The sequence below is a fragment of the Melanerpes formicivorus genome, unplaced genomic scaffold, assembly GCF_026170545.1.
Source record: "Melanerpes formicivorus ecotype bairdi unplaced genomic scaffold, bMelFor1.0.p_v2 SCAF_116, whole genome shotgun sequence".
In the NCBI taxonomy this organism is placed as follows: domain Eukaryota; kingdom Metazoa; phylum Chordata; class Aves; order Piciformes; family Picidae; genus Melanerpes; species Melanerpes formicivorus.
In genome coordinates this window covers 262001-282374 of record NW_027142468.1, presented here as the reverse complement: position 1 = coordinate 282374, position 20374 = coordinate 262001, and positions in this window count along the sequence as shown.

Sequence of the window (20374 nt, the reverse complement as noted above, 5' to 3'; positions counted from 1 at the left end):
GCAGTGCTGAGAGGTTCTGCTCTTGAATCCTGCCCTGCAGGTCCTGACCTGCTGCCCTGGCTCTGCTGCAGGCACCTGGTCCCCATCCTCACTCCCAGCCTGAGGCATAGATTGCTCTGCCTGCCCTGCTGCCTGCATCAGCTCTGTGCCTGCTGCCCACCCCCGGGGGGCAAAGGGCTCTGAGGAAGGCAAAGAGGCCATTGGCACCCAGCCAGGCCCGGGGCAGAGGCCTCCCTGCAGCCCCATGTCCCCTGGGTGCCAGCTCTGGGGAGCCAGAGGCTCTGGGGAGCAGAGGGCTGGTGGCACTGAGGCTGCTGGATTGCCTTTCGTGCCCAGCCAGCTCTGTGCCCTTGGGGCTGTCCTGGGCCGCTGGCAGCAGTGCCAGGCAGGGCTTCTGCCCACACAGACAGCTGCTCTGGGGCACCGAGGTACCCCACAAGTGGCACTTGGCATCCCCACCCTGCCCCCCAGGGACAGCCCCAGGGACAGTGGCTGTGCCAGCCCCTGGGCTCAGGGCACCTCCAGCCCCACAGACTCCCTGAAGGCCCCCAGGGGGCACAGCCCTCACAGGGTAGGGGACAGTGTGGGGGCTTCGGGCTGCCCCTGAGCTGCCAAGCAGCTCCCCAGGGATTCCTCTTTGCCCAGCTCCTCCCCAGCCAGGATCCAAGCACAGAAAGTGTGGAGTCTCCTTCTCTGAAGCCTTTCCATCCCTGTCTGGATGTGTTCCTGTGGTTTGGCTGTGGTGCTTGGGGCTATGCTTGAGGGGTGACCCTTGCAGAGCAGGGTTCTGGGTTGGCCTTGGTGACCCTGAGGCTCTTTTGCAACCTGAGTGTTTCTGTGACTCTGTGACTGGCAGTGTGGAACCACAGCATCCCAGGTCTGTTGAGGGTGGAAGCAGCTCTGCTCCTTCTGATGTCATTAGAATACACAAACACAGCTCCTGGCCCACAGCTGCCCAGCTCCAAGGCAGACCATGCCTTGGGCCCAGACCCCACCTCAGGCACTCCTCCTTGGGCATGAGTGGAAGCCTTACTCTTGGGGGCAGGAGGGGGAGAAAGAGGAGGAGTTTGGACACAGGCAGGTGTGAAGCTGGTTATAACAGAGGTCTCCTTTTCAATGGGACAGGTTACAAGAAGAAGAAGAAGAAGAAGAAGAAGAGGCTGCCACAAGAAGGCAAAGAATACCCAGGAGGAAAGCTTTCCCCACCAGGATCCAGAGAAGATCAGAAGGAGCAGCAGGACTGCACCAGAGAGACAGCTTTGGACCCTCACAGTGGTGGTAGCCATAAACTTCTTCCTCTCTTCACTTGACCTTTCCACCTTTCTCCTCTCACTTTTCCCTACCTATTGCACACCAGCTTATGGGCAAACAGTGCCAGAGGGCACTGCCAGCAAGTCTGCTGCTGGCACCAAGCTGGGAGGAGTGGCTGACACACCAGAAGGTTGTGCTGCCATGCAGCAAGACCTGGACAGGCTGAGAGCTGGGCAGGGAGAAATTTGATGAAGTTCAACAAGGGCCAGGGGAGAGTCTTGCACCTGGGAAGGAACAACTCCATGCAGCAGTACAGGCTGGGGACTGAGCTGCTGGAGAGCAGGGAAGGGGAAAGGGACCTGGGGGTGCTGCTGGATGGGAGGTTGAGCATCAGCCAGCAATGTGCTCTGGTGGCCAAGAAGGCCAAGGGCATCCTGGGCTGGGTTAGGAGGGCTGTGGTGAGTAGGTCAAGAGAGGTTCTCCTCCCCCTCTGCTCTGCCCTGCTGAGGCCACATCTGGAATCTTGTGTCCAGTTCTGGGCCCCTCAGGTCAAGAGGGACAGGGAGCTGCTTGAGAGAGTCCAGCACAGAGCCACAAAGATGCTGCAGGCAGTGGAAGATCTTCCTTAGGAGGAGAGCCTGAGGCAGCTGAGGGCTCTGGAGCTTGCAGAGGAGGAACCTGAGGGTGAGCTCCTTGCTGTGGCTAAAGCTGTGCAGGGGGACTGCCCAGAGGCTGGAGCCAGGCTCTGCTGGGGGATGCCCAATGGCAGCACAAGGGGCAGTGGTGGAAGCTGAGGCAGAGGAAGTGCCATGGAAAGAGGAGGAAGAATTTTTCCCCTGTGAGGGTGAGAGAAGCCTGGAGCAGGCTGCCCAGGGGGGTTGTGGAGTCTCCCTCTGTGGAGCTATTCAAGACCTGCCTGGCTGTGTTGCTGTGTGAGCTGCTCTGGGTGCTCCTGCTCTGGCAGGGGGGTTGGCCTGGATGAGCTCTGGGGGTCCCTTCCCCCCCTGGCATTCTGTGATGACACAGTGAAGGTTCACTGTTGATGGCAGTGAACCCCTGGTGTAGTCTCCTGAGTTGTTGCATTTGAGATCACTCTCACAAAGCACCACCAGTCCCCTGTCTGGACCATGACTCACATCCACAGCTCTCTGAGATACTTCCAGGGATGTGACTCTACCACCTCCCCAGGCAGCCTTCCCTATGATTCTATGATTCAAGGGCTTGCTGTGCACTCTCTCTGCCAGATTACATCTTAGGAGGACTTTCAGTGACCACAGCCCTGGCATGACACCTGCCCTTGCTCATTGCAGGCTCCACTCCCTCAGTTATGGCCCATAAGGAGTTGCTTGTGGGTGCTATTTCATTTGGAGGGGAAGCAGACATCTCTAATGAATATTTCCTTTCTTTTGGAGCTCCTGACACAAGGACCTGGTCTGTAATTAGTTACTGGTGGTTTCCAACAATAAGTCTTGCAGCAGCAAGGAGGAGGAAGCTATGTCCTGAAGAATTTAGTAGCTAGAGGATTCCTGCAGGAGATTGACCACATCCAAGTGCCAGGTGCTGCACCTTGGCCACAGCAACCCCAGGCAGTGCTACAGGCTGGGGTCAGAGTGGCTGAGAGCAGCCAGGCAGAGAGGGACCTGGGGGTGCTGGTGCACAGCAGCTGAACATGAGCCTGCAGTGTGCCCACAGGGCCAAGAGGGCCAAGGGCATCCTGGCCTGCATCAGGAGTAGTGTGGCCAGGAGGAGCAGGGAGGTCATTGTGCCCTGTGCTCAGCACTGCTTAGGCCACACCTTGAGTCCTGTGTCCAGTTCTGGGCCCCTCAGTTTCAGAAGGACATTGAGAGACTTGAAGGTGTCCAGAGAAGGGCAATGAAGCCAGGGAGGGGTCTGGAGCACAGCCCTGTGAGGAGAGGCTGAGGGAGCTGGGGTTGCTTAGCCTGGAGAAGAGGAGGCTCAGGGGAGACCTTCTTGCTCTCTGCAACTCCCTGAAGGGAGGTTGTAGCCAGGTGGGGGTTGGTCTCTTCTCCCAGGCAAGCAGCACCAGAACAAGAGGACACAGTCTCAAGCTGTGCCAGGGGAGGTTTAGGCTGGAGGTTAGGAAGAAGTTCTTCATAGAGAGAGAGATTGGCCCTTGGGATGTGCTGCCCAGGGAGGTGGTGGAGTCCCCATCCCTGGAGGTGTTCAGGAGGGGATTGGATGTGGCACTTGGTGCCATGGTCTAGTCATGAGGTCTGTGGTGCCAGGTTGGACTTGATGATCCTTGAGGTCTCTTCCAACCTTGGTGATACTGTGAGCCTGTGATACTCTGATGCTGTGATACTGTGAAGTTTCTCAATGTCCTTCTTAAACTGAGGGGCCCAGAACTGGACACAGGACTCAAGGTGTGGCCTAAGCAGTGCTGAGCACAGGGCACAATGACCTCCCTGCTCCTGCTGGCCACACTCTTCCTGATGCAGGCCAGGATGCCATTGGCCCTCTTGGCCACTTGGGCACACAGCAGACTCAGGTTCAGCTCCTGTCCACCAGTACCCCCCAGGTCCCTCTCTGCCTGTCTGCACTCCAGCCACTCTGTCCCCAGCCTGTAGCTCATTAGAGAACATTTCTGGTCCCTGACAAAGCAGTAAAAGCTCTTATTACCAAAACTGCCCAGGGATTCTTTCTTTGCTCACATAGCTCTGCTTTCATTTGGGGAAACTGGAGGACAAGGTTAGTAGATTGACTTTTGTTCAGCTAAGTGCCATAAATTGGACCTGAGTGCTCCTGTATGGCTGGTTTCCATCACTGCAGACACTGAAGGCTTTTGAGGAGGCATGGGGGTGCACTAGAAGAGCATCAAGCACTCAGGTCCTAATAAATCTGGGGAAAAAGTTTTGTTTCCACCTCAGCTTCTCTGTTCTGTGGTCTGACAGTGCCTCCATCCAGGGCAACATGAAGACTTTGAAGCAGGCAGAATGTTTTAGGCTAGCTTGGGTCATTAAGCATGCATTCCAGACACCAGTGGCACGTTAGCACTTGGGGTCAACACCTGCTGATGGCATCAGGATGTTTGCATCTCCTCTGAGCCCTCCATAGTCATGGCTTAGAGACAGTGTGTTGGATTGGACGGGCTTCTTCTGGTGTTCATAGAAACACAGAATCAGCCAGGCTGGAAAAGACTTCAGAGATCATCAAGTCCAAGCTGTCACCACAGGCCTCATGACTAGACCATGGCACCAAGTGCCACATCCAATCCCCTCTTGAACACCTCCAGGGATGGGGACTCCACCACCTCCCTGGGCAGCACATCCCAATGGTGAATGACTCTCTTAGTGAAGAACTTTCTCCTCACCTCCAGCCTAAACCTCCCCTGGCACAGCTTGAGACTGTGTCCTCTTGTTCTGCTGCTGGGTGCCTGGGAGAAGAGACCAACCCCCACCTGGCTACAACCTCCCTGCAGGGAGTTGGAGAGAGCAAGGAGGTCTCCCCTGAGCCTCCTCTTCTCCAGGCTACACTACATTCTTGTAGTAAGATCCCCATTGCCCATCCATGGTGTAGGCTAGATGATGTATGCCTTCAAGGACCACAGATGAAGGTAAACCCCAGGAAAATGCTCCCTTCCCTCCTTCCTATGAACCCCCAAATGCACAAAGCCTCTTCTTAATTCTTGCTGCATTTCCTTTTCACTTGTCAGCACTTGCCAGAGGGTTTCAGACTTTCACATGAATTTACCAAACTATAGAGCAGCCACCTGCTGTCCTCCTGGGTCCCACTTTGGTTGGTGACTGTATGCTGGGGGTTTGCTTCCTGTGGCTTGAGGCTTGCTTCTTTGGGGCTTGGGGTTTCCTTCCTTTCGACTGGGGGTTTACAGAACCAAGGGCAAGGTCCTGCAGCTGGCTCAGGGCAATCCCAGGCACTGCTAGAGGCTGGGCAGGGACTGGCTGGAGAGCAGCCCTGAAGAAAAGGCCTTGGGGGTGCTGGGGGAGGAGAAGCTCAAGAGGAGCCAGCAGGGAGCACTTGCAGCCCAGAGAGCCAAGCAGAGCCTGGGCTGCAGCAAGAGAAGTGTGGCCAGCAGGGCCAGGCAGGGGATTCTGCCCCTCTGCTCCACTCTGCTGAGACCACAGCTGCAGCTCTGGGGCCAGTGCTGGAGCCTCTGTGCCAGGAAGGATCTGGAGGTGCTGGAAGGTGTCCAGAGAAGGGCCACGAGGAGGAGCAGAGGGCTGGAGCTGCTCTGCTGTGAGGACAGACTGAGGGAGTTGGGGTTGTGCAGGCTGGAGAGAAGGCTCTGAGGAGACCTCATTGTGGCCTTGCAGGATCTGCAGGGGGCTGCAAGAAAGCCGGGGAGGGACTTTTGAGGGTGTCAGGGAGGGATAGGACTGGGGGGGATGGAGCAGAACTAGAAGTGGGGAGATTGAGACTGGCTGTTAGGAAGAAGTTGTTGGCCATGAGGGTGGTGAGAGCCTGGCGCAGGCTGCCCAGGGAGGTGGTGGAAGCCTCCTGCCTGGAGGTGTTTGCAGCCAGGCTGGATGTGGCTGTGAGCAACCTGCTGTGGTGTGAGGTGTCCCTGGCCATGGCAGTGGGCTTGGAACTGGCTGAGCCTTGAGGTCCCTTCCAGCCCTGACACTTCTGTGATTCCTTCCTTTGGGCTGGGTTATTTTTGTTTGTGGTTTTCTCTCAGGTGGTCCTGCTCTGAGCAGGGGGGGGGAGCTGGAGTAGATAATCTTTCAAGGTCCCTTCCAACCCCTAACAGTCTGTGATTGTCATTGGACCTTCACCCCACTCACCATCAACCTGCTTTTTGAAGTAGTCTTTGATATTTCTCCATCACTTCCACAACAATATTAAGGCTTCTGATTATTTTCCCTTTTGGTCATGGCTGTGTGACTCAAACCATTGAGCAGCTGCAGTACATCCCATAAATGGCCATTCACTTTAAGAGAGCCCTTCCAATGCTCTAGGCAACTGAGCCTAGAGCAAGCTCTGCCCCACTCCCCTGATGAAAATTGAGTTTATCCCTAGTTCCCTTTGACCCTATAAAGTGCATCCCCAGGACAGGCTCTTCTGAAATGAGTTGTATGTGGTCCTAAGTTATCTTTTAGGTTGGGACTAGGAGCTTGGCTTGGGTTAGGTATCTTGGAGCCACTGGGAACAAGAAAATACTATTGGCACTGTTAATGTACAATATTAATGTGCAATTTTATTCCTTTGGAGTCTCTCCTACAAAGAAGGCATTGAGGGGCTGGAGCAGGTCCAGAGAAGAACAACAAAGCTGGTGAAGGGTCTGGAGAACAGGACTGGTGGGGACGGCTGAAGATACTGGAGGTGTTCAGCCTGGAGAAGACCTCCTTGCTCTTTACACTTCCCCAAAAGGAGGCTGAATCAAGGTGGGGCTTGGTCTCTTCTCTCTAGTAACAACTGATAGGACAAGAGGCAATAGCCTCAAGTTGCACCAGGTTAGAGATCAGAAGAAACTTCTTCACTGCAAGGGGTTTTGACCACTGGAAGAGGCTGCCCAGGAGGGTGCTTGAATGCTCATCCCAGGAGATGTTTCAGAGATGTGGTGCTGAGGGCCATGGCTTAGCACCAGACTTGGTATAGAATAGGATAGGATAAAATATAGGATAGGATAGGATAGGATAGGATAGGATAGGATAGGATAGGATAGGATAAGATAGGATAGATCTGACCAGGTTGGAAGAGAACTTCAAGATCATCCAGTCCAACCTATCACCCAGCACCAGATAATCAACTAAACCATGGCACCAAGTGCCTCATCCAGGCTCTCCCTAAACACCTCCAGTGATGGTGACTCCACCACCTCCCTGGGCAGCACATCCCAATGGCCAATCTCTCTCTCTATGAAGAACTTCTTCCTCACCTCCAGCCTAAACCTCCCCTGGCACAGCTTGAGACTGTGTCCTCTTGCCCTGCTGTTGATGATTGTTGGACTCAACGACCTTAAAGGTCTTCTCTAACCCACACATTCCACGTGATTCCACATAGTCTGTCTCTGTTCACACCTAAGATGCTTTCACCTATTCTAAGTCAGTCCCCATCCAGGGCAATTCCCTTCCAGCCTGCTGTTTCTAGGAAGAGGAAGCACAAGTTGCACATAAAAATCAGCATTCTCCTTGAAAGAGCTGCTAAGATGCACTCAAAAGAGATTAGGAGAACATAATGAACCCCTCTGATCATCAGGAAAAGTGAGGTGTTTGGCAGTAAGGTGTTTATGGCCAGCTAGGTAGCTGGCTTTCAAATCCTCCTGCCATAAATTATTAATTACCTGAATGCTTAATTCTCTACATGCCCCAGGAGGGATTGCAGCTGTGCCTCTGTTTTGGTACAAGCTGAAGGATTGCCTTTTGCTGCCTCTGTAGCTCATCTCTTTCCCAAGTTTGGAGCTACTTGCTTACCCCTTAGCAACCAAATGGATCCATTTGTTAGCAATGTTTTCTCCATAAGCAAAAAGATGCTCACTTAAATAGCTCATTTGCATACTTCTCAGATCTCGGTTCTGCTAAAGCCATCATCAGGCTGTTAGCAAAACTGCTCTGAGCCCCAGGTGGCACTAAGGAGTCTGTCAGAGGCATATGTCAGGAGTGGTACCCACAGCAACGTTTCTAATGACCTTTGGGTGACAAACATGCAGGCATCAGCACACTAAAGAAAAAGTAAAGCATCATTTACAATCACTCAGTGATTTCAAGACAGTTGGAGGGTTTGGAGTTCTTTCTTTGCTTTTGGGGCATTTTCAGTGTGAATTGTTAGAGGAAAAGAGGTTCTGTGCCCAAGTGATTGAGGCAAACAGCAGGATCTCCTCTCCTCTCCTCTCCTCTCCTCTCCTCTCCTCTCCTCTCCTCTCCTCTCCTCTCCTCTCCTCTCCTCTCCTCTCCTCTCCTCTCCTCTCCTCTCCTCTCCTCTCCTCTCCGAACCTCTCCTCTCCTCTCCGAACCTCTCCGAACCTCTCCTCTCCTCTCCTCTCCTCTCCTCTCCTCTCCTCTCTGAACCTCTCCTCTCCTCTCCTCTCCGAACCTCTCCTCTCCGAACCTCTCCGAACCTCTCCTCTCCGAACCTCTCCTCTCCTCTCTGAACCTCTCCTCTCCTCTCCCTGCACTCTACCTGGCACCCACAGCTGTTGGTGATTCTTGACTACTTGACCGTCCCCCACAGCAAAGTCCTGGCCAAGCTGTCAGCCCCTGGCTGGGACAGCAGCTCTCTGAGCTGGGTTAGGAACTGGCTGGAGGCTGAGCCCAGAGAGTGGTGGTGAATGGTGCCACAGCCAGCTGGCAGCCAGGCACCAGTGGTGTGCCCCAGGGAGCAGTGCTGGGCCCTGTCCTCTTTAACATCTTTATTGGTGATCTGGATGAGGGGATTGAGACAGACATCAGCAAATTTGCAGATGACACCAAGCTGGGAGCAGATGTTGGTCAGTTAGAGGGCAGAAGGGCTCTGCAGAGGGACCTCAACAGGCTGGACAGATGGGCAGAGTCCAAGGGCAGGAGATTGAACACATCCAAGTGCCAGGGGCTGCACTTTGGCTACAGCAACCCCAGGCAGTGCTACAGGCTGGGGTCAGAGTGGCTGAGAGCAGCCAGGCAGAGAGGGACCTGGGGGTGCTGGTTGATGGTAGGCTGAACATGAGCCTGCAGTGTGCCCAGGCAGCCAGGAGGGCCAATGGCATCCTGGCCTGCATCAGGAAGAGTGTGGCCAGCAGGAGCAGGGAGGTCATTGTGCCCCTGGACACTGCACTGGTTAGGCCACACCTGGAGTCCTGTGTCCAGTTCTGGGCTCCTCAGTTTAATTTAAGAAGGACATTGAGAGACTTGAAGGTGTCCAGAGAAGGGCAAGGAAGCTGGGGAGGGGTTTGGAACAGAAGCCCTATGAGGAGAGGCTGAGGGAGCTGGGGTTGCTTAGCCTGGAGAGGAGGAGGCTCAGGGGAGACCTTATTGCTCTCTCCAACTCCCTGAAGGGAGGTTGTAGCCAGGTGGGGGTTGGTCTCTTCTCCCAGGCAAGCAGCACCAGAACAAGAGGACACAGTCTCAAGCTGCACCAGGGGAGGTTTAGGCTGGAGGTTAGGAGGAAGTTCTACACAGAGAGAGTGATTGCCCATTGGGATGTGCTGCCCAGGGAGGTGGTGGAGTCACCATCACTGGAGGTGTTCAGGAGGAGACTTGATAGGGTGCTTGGTGCCATGGGTTAGTTGATTAGGTGGTGTTGGATGATAGGTTGGACTCGATGATCTCGAAGGTCTCTTCCAACCTGGTCTATTCTATTCTATTCTATTCTATTCTATTCTATTCTATTCTATTCTATTCTATTCTATTCTATTCTATTCTATTCTATTCTATTCTATCCCATTCCATCCCATCCTATCCCACCCCACCCTACCCCACCCCACCCCACCCTACCCCACCCTACTCCACCCTACCCTACTCCACCCTACCCTACTCCACCCTACCCTACCCTACCCTATCCTATCCTGCTTGACTACTTTTGACCATTACTCCTACTCTTGATTATTACTGCTGGCATGCAGCCTACAAACTGTTTCTACCTAGAAACACAGCTCAGACAGCACAGGTTCCCAGGCTGCATTGGGTTGGAAGGGACCCTTCTCAAACATCATCTTGCCCAGCCTCCCTGCAGAGGGCAGGCATAAGCACCTCTAAGGGTAGGGAGAAGCTTTGCTCATCTAGAATTTTCTGGCTGTTGGCAAAAGCCACACACTGGCCCTTGGCTGAACACTAAGTCATGCTCCAGGTCACTCCCCTTTGGGCAGCAGCAGCAGTTTTTTGTGCTAAGGCAGGAGTATGACTCATGGCTGTGTTCATCTCTCCGTGCCTCTTTCCTCTGGGTCTCTGAGAAACTAGATAAGCTCTGGCATTAGGATCTTAGCTCCCACGAGGGGAAGGTGAATTTCTTCAGACAAATGTTACAGGCACTGAGAAGTTTGAATTACTATGGGAGAGGAGAATTCAGCCAACAGCTATTTGAAAGTGGAGGTGGGAGGCAAGAGGATTGTTTTCCTGTCACCAGGGACAAAAGAAAGTGCAGGACCAAAAGACTTAGAAGTGAAGCAAAACACTCCCAAAGACTACAACCTTGTTGTAGGCTAAAGGCTAACCAGGACAGACCTAACCTAAGCCCTTTTTCTTTGCATGTAATGTCCTATTCCTAAGGAAAAGTCCAGCTGCATTGTTCCTCCATGCTTTGGTTTTATTGCTTCTTTCCTCTGTGTTCTCTGTAAGATAAAGGGAAACCAAGAGCTCTGCTGAAACAGCAACTCCCGAAGTATTTCTTTCTCTCTGCTATTAATAACCCAGATGTTATAATGAGGATGGAAACACACTCACTAGGTCTGCTGGGGTGATCCATGGCTTGATCTCCACCTGTTGGTTTTATGATTGCTGCATTAACAAACGAGCAAACAAAGCCATCCACTTTAAAACCCAAGTGGTTCTGTAGAGGAGTATTGTGTTCAGTTTGGGGCAGCTCAATACAGGAGAGATGTGGAGGTGCTGGAGATAGTGCAGAGGAGAGCAACAAAGCTGGGGAAGGGCCAGGAGAATAAATCTGATGAAGAGCAACTGAGGGAGCTGGGGCTGGGTGGTGTGAAAGAGAGGAGGCTGAGGAGAGGCCTTCGTTTAACACCAGAGCTAGATAGTGGCTGAACTTCATGATCTTAAAGGTTTTCTCCAACAGAAATGATTCCATGGCCCTACAAATACCTCTACCAACCACTCTGTTTGATAGGGTGCTTGGTGCCATGGGTTAGTTGATTAGGTGGTGTTGGATGATAGGTTGGACACAATGATCTTGAAGGTCTCTTCCAACCTGCTCTCTCCTCTCCTCTCCTCTCCTCTCCTCTCCTCTCCTCTCCTCTCCTCTCCGAACCTCTCCGAACCTCTCCTCTCCTCCTCTCCGAACCTCTCCTCTCCTCTCCTCTCCTCTCCTCTCCTCTCCTCTCCTCTCCTCTCCTCTCCTCTCCTCTCCTCTCCTCTCCTCTCCTCTCCTCTCCTCTCCTCTCCTCTCCTCTCCTCTCCTCTCCTCTCCTCTCCTCTCCTCTCCTCTCCTCTCCTCTCCTCTCCTCTCCTCTCCTCTCCTCTCCTCTCCTCTCCTCTCCTCTCCTCTCCTCTCCTCTCCTCTCCTCTCCTCTCCTCTCCTCTCCTCTCCTCTCCTCTCCTCTCCTCTCCTCTCCTCTCCTCTCCTCTCCTCTCCTCTCCTCTCCTCTCCTCTCCTCTCCTCTCCTCTCCTCTCCTCTCCTCTCCTCTCCTCTCCTCTCCTCTCCTCTCCTCTCCTCTCCTCTCCCCTCCTCTCCCCTCCTCTCCCCTCCTCTCCCCTCCTCTCCCCTCCTCTCCCCTCCTCTCCCCTCCTCTCCCCTCCTCTCCCCTCCTCTCCCCTCCCCTCCTCTCCCCTCCCCTCCCCTCCCCTCCCCTCCCCTCCCCTCCCCTCCCCTCCCCTTCCCTCCGAACCTCTCCTCTCCTCTCCCCCTCCTCCCTTCCCTTCCCTTCCCTTCCCCTCTATTCTACTTCTATTCTGATCTTATTCTATTCTATTCTATTCTATTCTATTCTATTCTATTCTATTCTATTCTATTCTATTCTATTCTAAAACAGTCTTTGCTCTTCTTATCTCTTCTCTGTTCACTTCCTTGCTCTGAAGGGCAACAAAGCTGGGGAGGGGTCTGGAGCACAGCCCTGTGAGGAGAGGCTGAGGGAGCTGGGGTTGCTTAGCCTGGAGAAGAGGAGGCTCAGGGGAGACCTCATTGCTCTCTACAACTCCCTGAGGGGAAGTTGTAGCCAGGAAGGGGTTGGTCTCTTCTCCCAGGCAGCCAGCACCAGAACAAGAGGACACAGTCTCAGGCGGTGCCAGGGGAGGTTTAGGCTGGAGGTTAGGAGGAAGTTCTACACACAGAGAGTGATTGCCCATTGGAATGGGCTGCCCAAGGAGTTGGTGGAGTCACCATCACTGGAGGTGTTCAGGAGGAGACTTGATAGGGTGCTTGGTGCCATGGGTTAGTTGATTAGGTGGTGTTGGATGATAGGTTGGACTCCATGATCTTGAAGGTCTGGTCCATTCCATTCTATTCCTTTTAAGTTTCTTGAGGCTGGATTTGGCCAGTGGGCATTCTCATAAACAACTGGCAGGAAGCAACAACTCTTGTAAGCAACAGGAAGCATGAAGCTAGAGTTGTGCCCATACTTCTTATTAGCACAAGCATCTCATGAGATGGGTGTGTGCAATTGTTTGTGCCACCTGGCTAATGCCTTGGCCTTTGTTCCCCTCAGGAAAGGAGGGGGATGTGTCCACGCATGCTGAGACAAGGGGGAAAGAGAAGGAAGTAAAGCTACCAAAAACTAATCTGGAGTTGGTTTGGAAGTAGGAGAAGTAAATTCTTTTTAACAATATATGTATGGATAGTATTAACAGGGAGGGTTTACAAGGGTGAGGAATAAGGATGAGTAGGAAAATATATAGAACCCAATTTGGATGGCTTTGTATCTCCCTCAGTGTATGTGGATTTCAGTCCCTTAGAGAAGTGTGGATGCGGCAGGGAGAAGGCCAGGCCTGGCCCTGTGGCGGCACCAGGAGGCCAGCAGTGGCTGTTGGTCCTTCAGAACAAGCGAGGCAGGAGCAAAGAGGGAAAATGGCAGCAGTGTCCTCCTGTTTGTAGGCTTCCTGGACAGGAAGGGGGAGGGGAATAGACCACCTTTGGTCTAAGCTCATCACCCTGATAGTCTCCTTTATTGGGAGGACAAGAACTCCTACACACCCTGCCTGAACCAGTGAGCAGGTGCTGGGTAGGGTGCTTTGCACCCAGGGGAGTGCCCATGCAGTGGCTGTAGTGGCTTTTGTCCTTTGGAAGTGACCTGTAACCTACAGATGGGGAAATTGAGGCAGGGGGCTGGTGTGGGGGATCTGTCTCCAAGTGGGACTGGTCCACCCTCCACTTTCCCCTTGCCCTAGGCTTCCCCAGGAAGTAAATGTGCAGACCATCAGTGCTGAGGTAATGTGGAACCTCTTTGTTCAGGATATGCAATGGAGGGTGAGTGCTCCTGTGACACCCCAAGCCAGGCTGGAGAACCAGGCAGGAGCCATACTCTACTCTGCCCTGCCCTCACCTCACCTGTTCCCTGGCCAAACCCATTTCACCCCCTCACTAACACAACACCTGGCATAAATCCCACCCAAGAAGCTTTTCAATCTTCACCCCATTTCCCTGGCATCCCAGGAGCTGCCCTTGAAGCAGCTTCCCTGCAGGGCTGGGGCTCAAGGCAAAGCCTGGGCACACTCCCCTCGTGCAGAGCAGGACAAGCACTGCCTGTGCAAGAACACAGACTCCATGCAGCTGCACTCCAAGGTGCAGTGACTCTACAACGAGTACGGCACCGAGCTGCCTGCCTGCAGGAGACGAGGGCCCGAGCACCCTGCGGGAGTGCAGCCCTCAGGGGGTGGGGGGCAGTGCTTGTGCCCCAGGGGCTGGCTGGGGCTGGGCCTCTCTTCCAGATGGTTCAAGCCCTTTGTCTTCCAGTGGCTGGATGAGAATGAAGAGGTGTCCTGGGATATCCTGCATGGAGCACTGGAGCAGGACAAGGAGAATGGGGTATGCACAGGACTGCTGGTACAGGACCTGCTGCTGGGGGCTGGGCAGGGGGCTTGTCCCCAACAGGGCTAAAATCCTCCAGTTCCAGCTCGGTGGTGGATGTCTTCTCCCAGCTTAACCAGAGCTCGAGATCATCAAGAAGCTTGAGTGCTCTGCCCCCCTGATTGTTGGGTATCACATAAGAAAGTTTGCCAAGGTGAGCAGCTACCAGGGTGGGGCCATTGGGCCAGCATCACTCTTGGCACTCTTGACTCAGCTCTGGCCCAGGGCTCCTGCACTCTCTGTCACTTCCTGTCCAGCTGCAGGCAATGACATAGGGCACAGACTGCACCACCTCTAGCATGTTCAAGCAAGCATGCCACAGCACCTGTGGCTCTCCCAGCTTTGATAGCAGAGGAGATTAGCTCAATAATGAGATAATTGGTCAATGAATCTAGATAAGTTACATGCTGGTGGCTCGTTGCATTGTGGGAGATTTGTGCAGCCTTGCTGGCTGATGCTCAGAGCTGTGAGGGTGATGGAGCTGCTTACTGAGACCAAGCGTGCTGGGTCTGGCTTCCAGAGGCTGTGCTTCTGGCACATCTATAGGGCCAGAGGGTCTAGGAGCCCCAGCTCTTACCCAGGTTGTTTCCCTGCTGTGGGCCTCAAGGTCTTCTCTCTCTGCTTTGCTGCTGTCTGGGTGTCTTTGCTGCTGCCATCCTGTGGCTGCAGACCAGCAATGTGCTGCTCCAGTACGCTGAGATCATCTCCAAGGATTTTGCCTCGTACTGTGTCTGCATCCTGCCTACTCTCCTTCTCCAAGGAGAAAGTGGTGATGGTGTCTTCCTTCTGCTTGCCACCTGTCTGGTTCTGCCAGGCAGAATTGTTCCCACATGGTGGCCCAGCCCCTCACCTCAGCTCCAAGGCTGGCTCCTGTGATGAAGGTTCTGCCCTCATCTCTGCCCCGTGGCAGTTGCTGAAATGCTGCAGGCAGGGCTCTCTGCCATGACTGTTCTCATGTCCAGGAGTACATGCTGGGAGGGAGCTGGGGCAGCAGAGAGCTGTTCCAGCTACTTTTGTTGGTGCTGACTCCACTTTCCATCCTTTCCCCTCAGCCCTGCGTTCTGATGAACAACATCCAGCAGCTCCCTGTCCAGCTCGAGAAGATGTTTGAAGCCATGAGTGGGAAGGAGGTGCATATTAGGTGTCCAGGAGGGAGCCATGTGGGGGAGCTGAACCAGTGTCCTCTACCCAGAGGAAGTCCCTTCCCTGGCTCCACAGCACTGGCTGCAGACCCCAGTTCCTCACCCCTGTATGGGACCATGCTATCCCACTCCATAGCACCCTGCTCTTCCACCATGTCAGATGATGGACGGGCTTCACCCTGCCCAGGGATGCATTTGGCATGCAGAAAGTCCCCCGGGGCTGGACCAGGGACCCTGATGGCTTCTCCAATCTGTCCCTCCTCCAGCTGGAGCCAGAAGCCAGAGATAGCCTCAAGGACCTGCAGGTGAAACTCAACCATGTCCTGGAGGAGCTGAGCAGAATCTTTGCCAGCAGGTACACCTGGCTGAGAGGAGGTGGGTTTGGGGGTCAAGGAACTGCAGCTGGGGCCTGGCTGGGGCCTCTGCTTGGCCAAGCAGGTCCTGGGCATGGCTGTGGGAGATGCTGAGCTGACTGAGCACTGTGCTCCCCGGTTTCCAGCCACGCCTGGAGGAGTGCTGAAGCAGCTGGGTGACATCCTGGGCCAGCTGAAGGAAGGGCACTGGCAGTGTCCCTGCCAGCACCTGCAGCAGTGCTGCACAGCATGCTGACAGTGTCCTGCAGCCCACCATGGGCCTCCTGGGCAGCAAGGGAGTGTGGGGCCAAGAGGAACACAGACATCTCTCAGCGCCCCTGACCCCCCCGGGAGTGTGGGGGACCTGCAGGCTCTGTAGTTCCTTTGAGCAGTTTGACAGAGTCAGGTTGCTGCTGAAACAAAGCAGACCTTTAGCTGCCAGGGGCAATGCTGCCTGAGCAGGGGCTCTGGGAGCCACTCTGGGCTATGCATCCTGCAGTGCTCTTCCCTCTCTGAGGTGAGTGAAAAGCAAGACTGCTTTGTAGGGTGAGTTGTGTTTGAAACAGCATAGAAGGGCTGAGGTTGGAAGGGGCCTCAGAGATCAACCTTCCCAGCCTGGGCAGGGACAGCTCTCAACTGGACTCAGCTGCTGGAGGCCTCATCCGACCTGGCCTTGGACACCCCCAGGGAAGAGGCAGCCACAGCCTCCCTGGGAAGCCTGGGAGCAGCCTGCAGCCTCAGGGTGCCGGTGGGTGAGGAACTGGACCTGAGCCAGCAAGGGGCACTTGCAGCACAGGAGGCCAGTGGCAGCCTGGGCTCAGCCAGGGCAGCATGGCCAGAGGGGCAGGCAGCTGGTTTGAGTCTCCTGGGGCAGCAGGAGCTGTGTGGGGGCTCCCCGCAGGAGCAGCTTGGCAGCCCTGGCTCCTGGGGGGCTTTCTGGGCCTGCCCTGGGGGAGCTGGAGCAGGGGGGCACAGGCAGCTCCCCTGTAGGCTCTGGGCAGCCCTGTGCCCGCTGGCTGCCATCTGGTCCCAGCGCTGGGCACTCCCCTCTTTGTCCCCGCGGTTGCCAGGGTGCCGCTGGGTGGCCTCAGGCTCTGTCGCTGTGGCAACCAGGCACAGCCCAGCCGCGACTGTGTGGCAGTGGGATCGCTGGTGGATGCTGGTGGATGCTGGTGGATCCTGGTGGATCCCATTGGAGACTGGTGCCGGCCCCGGGCCGAGGTGACGATGGCTGTGTCCCCTCCCCAGCCAAGCCCCGGGAGGGGCTTTGGCTGCCTCAGGAGGGAGGGCTGGGAGCAGGGCTGAGCAGGGAGGGTGGAAGCCTGAGCGCCGCTGTCCCACCCAGCAGTGCTGAGGCCATTGCCGGCACCCAGCTGCTGCTCGGGGCAGGATTTGAGGGAGGAGGCTGCCCCTTAGCCAAGGGGAGGTTCTTGTGCTGGGGGACAGGCCCCTGGAGCTGCAGCACTTGCCATGCTGGGCACCCCCGGAGGAGCTGGAGCCCCTTCTCCCTGCCCCCACAGCTGGACAAACTGCTCCCTGAAACACAAAATCCCTCTGGGTCTTCTTTGTTGCCATGGGATGCTGCTGTGTCTGCCTCCAGGCTGGGACTAAACGTGGAGGGGAGAGAGGCTGCCTGTCTCCCTGCTGCCAGTCTGATCCTCCTTCCCTTGCACCTGGGCTTTGGGATGTTTTTGCCTTCAGTTTTCACCTCTGCTGCCCCATCTGCAAGTGAGGGGTGAGAGGATTTCTCCTCTGCCTAGCAAACGCTGTGCAGGCTGAGGATGAAAGATGCAGCAGCTGCCTAGGTAGCAGAGACTGCAAAGCTCCCCCAGCCCAACTCTCCTTTCCTTGCATTTTAAAACCCTAGGGGATTTCCTGAGAAGCAGCAATTCCTGCATCTCTCTCTTGAAAATCCAGAGGCTGGACTGCTTCAGGAGGCTGCAGGTAACTCAGGACAGGCTGTCCAGCCTTGCCTCTGAACTGAGGGATGGGAAACAACTCCGTGAAGTCCAAGCTTCACCAGCACGGGGTCCCAGGCAGTGCTGCAGCAGGGCAGCCGCTGGTAATGTTCCCTGTCCTGGCAGCCAGCAGTGCCTGTGTGTGCTGGGGAGCCGGCACCAGGCTGAGCCTGCCAAGGTCAGGCTGGAGGCTGCATTCCTGCTGCTGCTTTTGGTCACTTCCCCTTCTGCAGCTGGGTGTCTCTGAGCTGAGTGTTTCTGTTCTTCCAGAGGCTGGGCCCCAGTGTGGGGGTGGGGCAGGCACACTGAGAATTATTTGCCCAAGAAGGTTTGGAGGATTGAGATGAAAGCAGCTTGGTTGGGACTGAGGGTTACCGAGCATTTCAGAGCTCTCAGGGAGGCTCCAGGAAGGCAGCTGCTCAGGATGTGACCATCCACAGCCTCTGCTGGACACTGGGAAGTGCTGCTGCAGGATCTGCAGATGGTTCAGCAAGGGGGAGAGGCTGTTTTCCAGGGCTGCTGGCAGTGCCTCTTGTGCCAGCTTGGCTGTGGATCGCTGGTGCCCCTCAGCAGAGTGGAGCTCACTGTTGATAGCTTTGTGTCGATGAAGAGAGGTGGTGGCCATGCTGCTGAGTGGAAGAAGTTAACCTGGACCTGGTTCACTCAGGGGGACCTGTTAAGCCATGCTACTTGTAGGCTAAGGAGGCTGGAGAGCCTCTGCTGCTGTTAGGATGAAGCCTTAAGTGGCCCTGCTCTCACCCCTGCAGCATTTCTTGCTGAGCTTCTCCCTTGAGTGGTTTCCTGCTTTTCTTTCTGCTGCTGCAGCCTCTGGAGTGCCTGTGGGGAGCCTTGAGTTTGGGTGTCAGGGAGTGAAGAGCAGGGCCCTCATTCTCCATGGAGAAATGCTGGTGGGCACTGTGGTAATTGTGTGTCTGGAAGGAGTCATCTTTGCTGGCTCATTTCTGTCCCTGAAGCCAAGCAGAGCAGCCCTGAGCAACTCTGCTGAGCAGCTCTGCTTCTTGCCCAGGGAATGGAGCCCTGTGCTCCCCGAGGCAGAAACAGCAGCAGGGCAGCCCAGGTGCTCTCCCCTGGGGAAGGATGCCCCAGCCTGGAGACACTGTGGAGCCTTTGGCTTTGCTGGGAGTGGGCTTCTGGCTTTTCAAAGGTCTGCTGCTGCTCCTTGCAGGTGAGCTGAGCCATGGCCACTGAGCAGAACCAGCGCTCCAGGAGGCCCTCCAAAATGCCTGAGGGGCTCCAGGGCACAGTGGCAGCACCTGGTCACCTGAAGCCAGCCAGAGAGGCAAAGCAGCCTGGAACTGTAAGTAGCTGCTGTGGTCAAGGAGGAGCCTTGGAACAGGCTGCCCAGAGAGGTTGTGGAGTCTCCTTCTCTGGAGAGATTCCAAACCCACCTAGATGTGATCCTGGGCAAGCTGCTCTGGGTTTCTGCAAGAGGGTTGGACTGGCTGATCCCCAGAGGTGCCTTCCAACCCCCACCCTGCTGGGATAGCCTACATGGAGCACAGAGCCACCCCTCTGGAGCCAGGGCAATTCTTCCTTCCTCTCCATAACTGTCCCCTTTGCTGACTGCAGCTCACCTGACTGGAGATGCCCTGGTGCTGATGGTCTCTCAAGGAGATGTCTCTGTAGGCTTCTGAGGAGGGCTCTGTGAGGCCAGGACAGAGAGAAAAGTGCTAATGAAGGAGAACTCAGACTTGGAGACACTCCTCTGCACCTTAGTCCTGGCACAGGGCTGCTTTTCTGCTCTCCTCTGCCTCCCCCAGCAGTGCCATCTCCCCAGGGCAGGCTGGGGAGCCTGGGGCAAGGGCAGAGCTGGGGCAGTTCTGAGCACTCTTGCCCTGCTCTCTTCAGAGCTCCCTGGCTCTATCCAGCAGCACTACAGAGGGAACAAATGCCCAGAGAGCAGCAATCCCCAGGAGTGCCCCAGCAAAGCAGGCAGCAGCTCATGGGACAGAGCCCCTTGGTTAGAGCTTGTCCCTTCTGCTCTGGCTCAGGAATGCTCTGATCTGAAACACTGCAGCAGGTCCCTCAGGAGGCTTCCAGGACTGGCCTGGTAGCTGTGACCACAAATTACTCCTCAGTGGCACTCGGACAAGAGGAGCAGAGGGGTTGCTGTGGCTTGTGCTGGTGGTGTGTGTTTCAGCTGACTCCCTCCTCCTTCCTGCAGGAGATGCCTGAGCTCATGGAGCAGAGCCTGGGTGGCACTCAGGAGGGGAGCCTGCCCCAGATCATCCAGAGGGGTGGCAAGGCTGAGGAGAGGAGGCTGCCCCGGCTCAAGCAGAGGCTGGGCAGCATTCAGGAGATGTGGCTGCCCCCAGTCTCCACCCAGAGGGGCAGCAGCCTGGAGGGGAAGCTGTCCCCAGTCCCCACCCAGAGGGGCAGCAGCCTGGAGGGGAAGCTGCCCCCAATCCCCACCCAGAGGGGCAGCAGCCTGGAGGGGAAGCTGCCCCCAATCCCCACCCAGAGGGGCAGCAGCCTGGAGGGGAAGCTGCCCCCTGTTACCAGGAGGGGCAAGCCTGAGGCCAGGACCCTGCCCCTGATTGCCCAGCTTGCAGACTCCAGTGAGGCCTCCTGCCCAAAGGTAAGCTTTTCCTGCCCTTTCCTTGCTGTTTGGGGAGGCATTTGGAGAGGAGCCTGCTGGTGGCAGGCCTGCCTTCAGCTTAGCTCTAACTGGCTGGCCAGGTCCTGTTGTGCTGTGCAGCTGCTGGCAGTGCTGAGTTCCTCCTGCCAGGAGAAAGCTCAGACCTTGCTCCCTGCTGAGCTGTTCAAGTCCTGAGCTGTGCTGCAGAAGCTCTGCTGCAGCTGGGGGGGGTTCCTGGAGCTGAGCCCCTGGCACTCAAGCCCCATGCAGGGGGCAGGCTGGGGCAGGACACAAGGGCAGGAGCTTGCCATTTGCCATCCTCCTGCTGCCACAGGCAGCTGCTGCTTGGGGTGGTCGCTGCCAAGTGCCTGGGGCTGGGACTCCTTCGCTGCTGGCAGCCTTGGCCTTGGGGGGCTGAAGGCCTGCAGGAGTTGCTCAGCACTGAG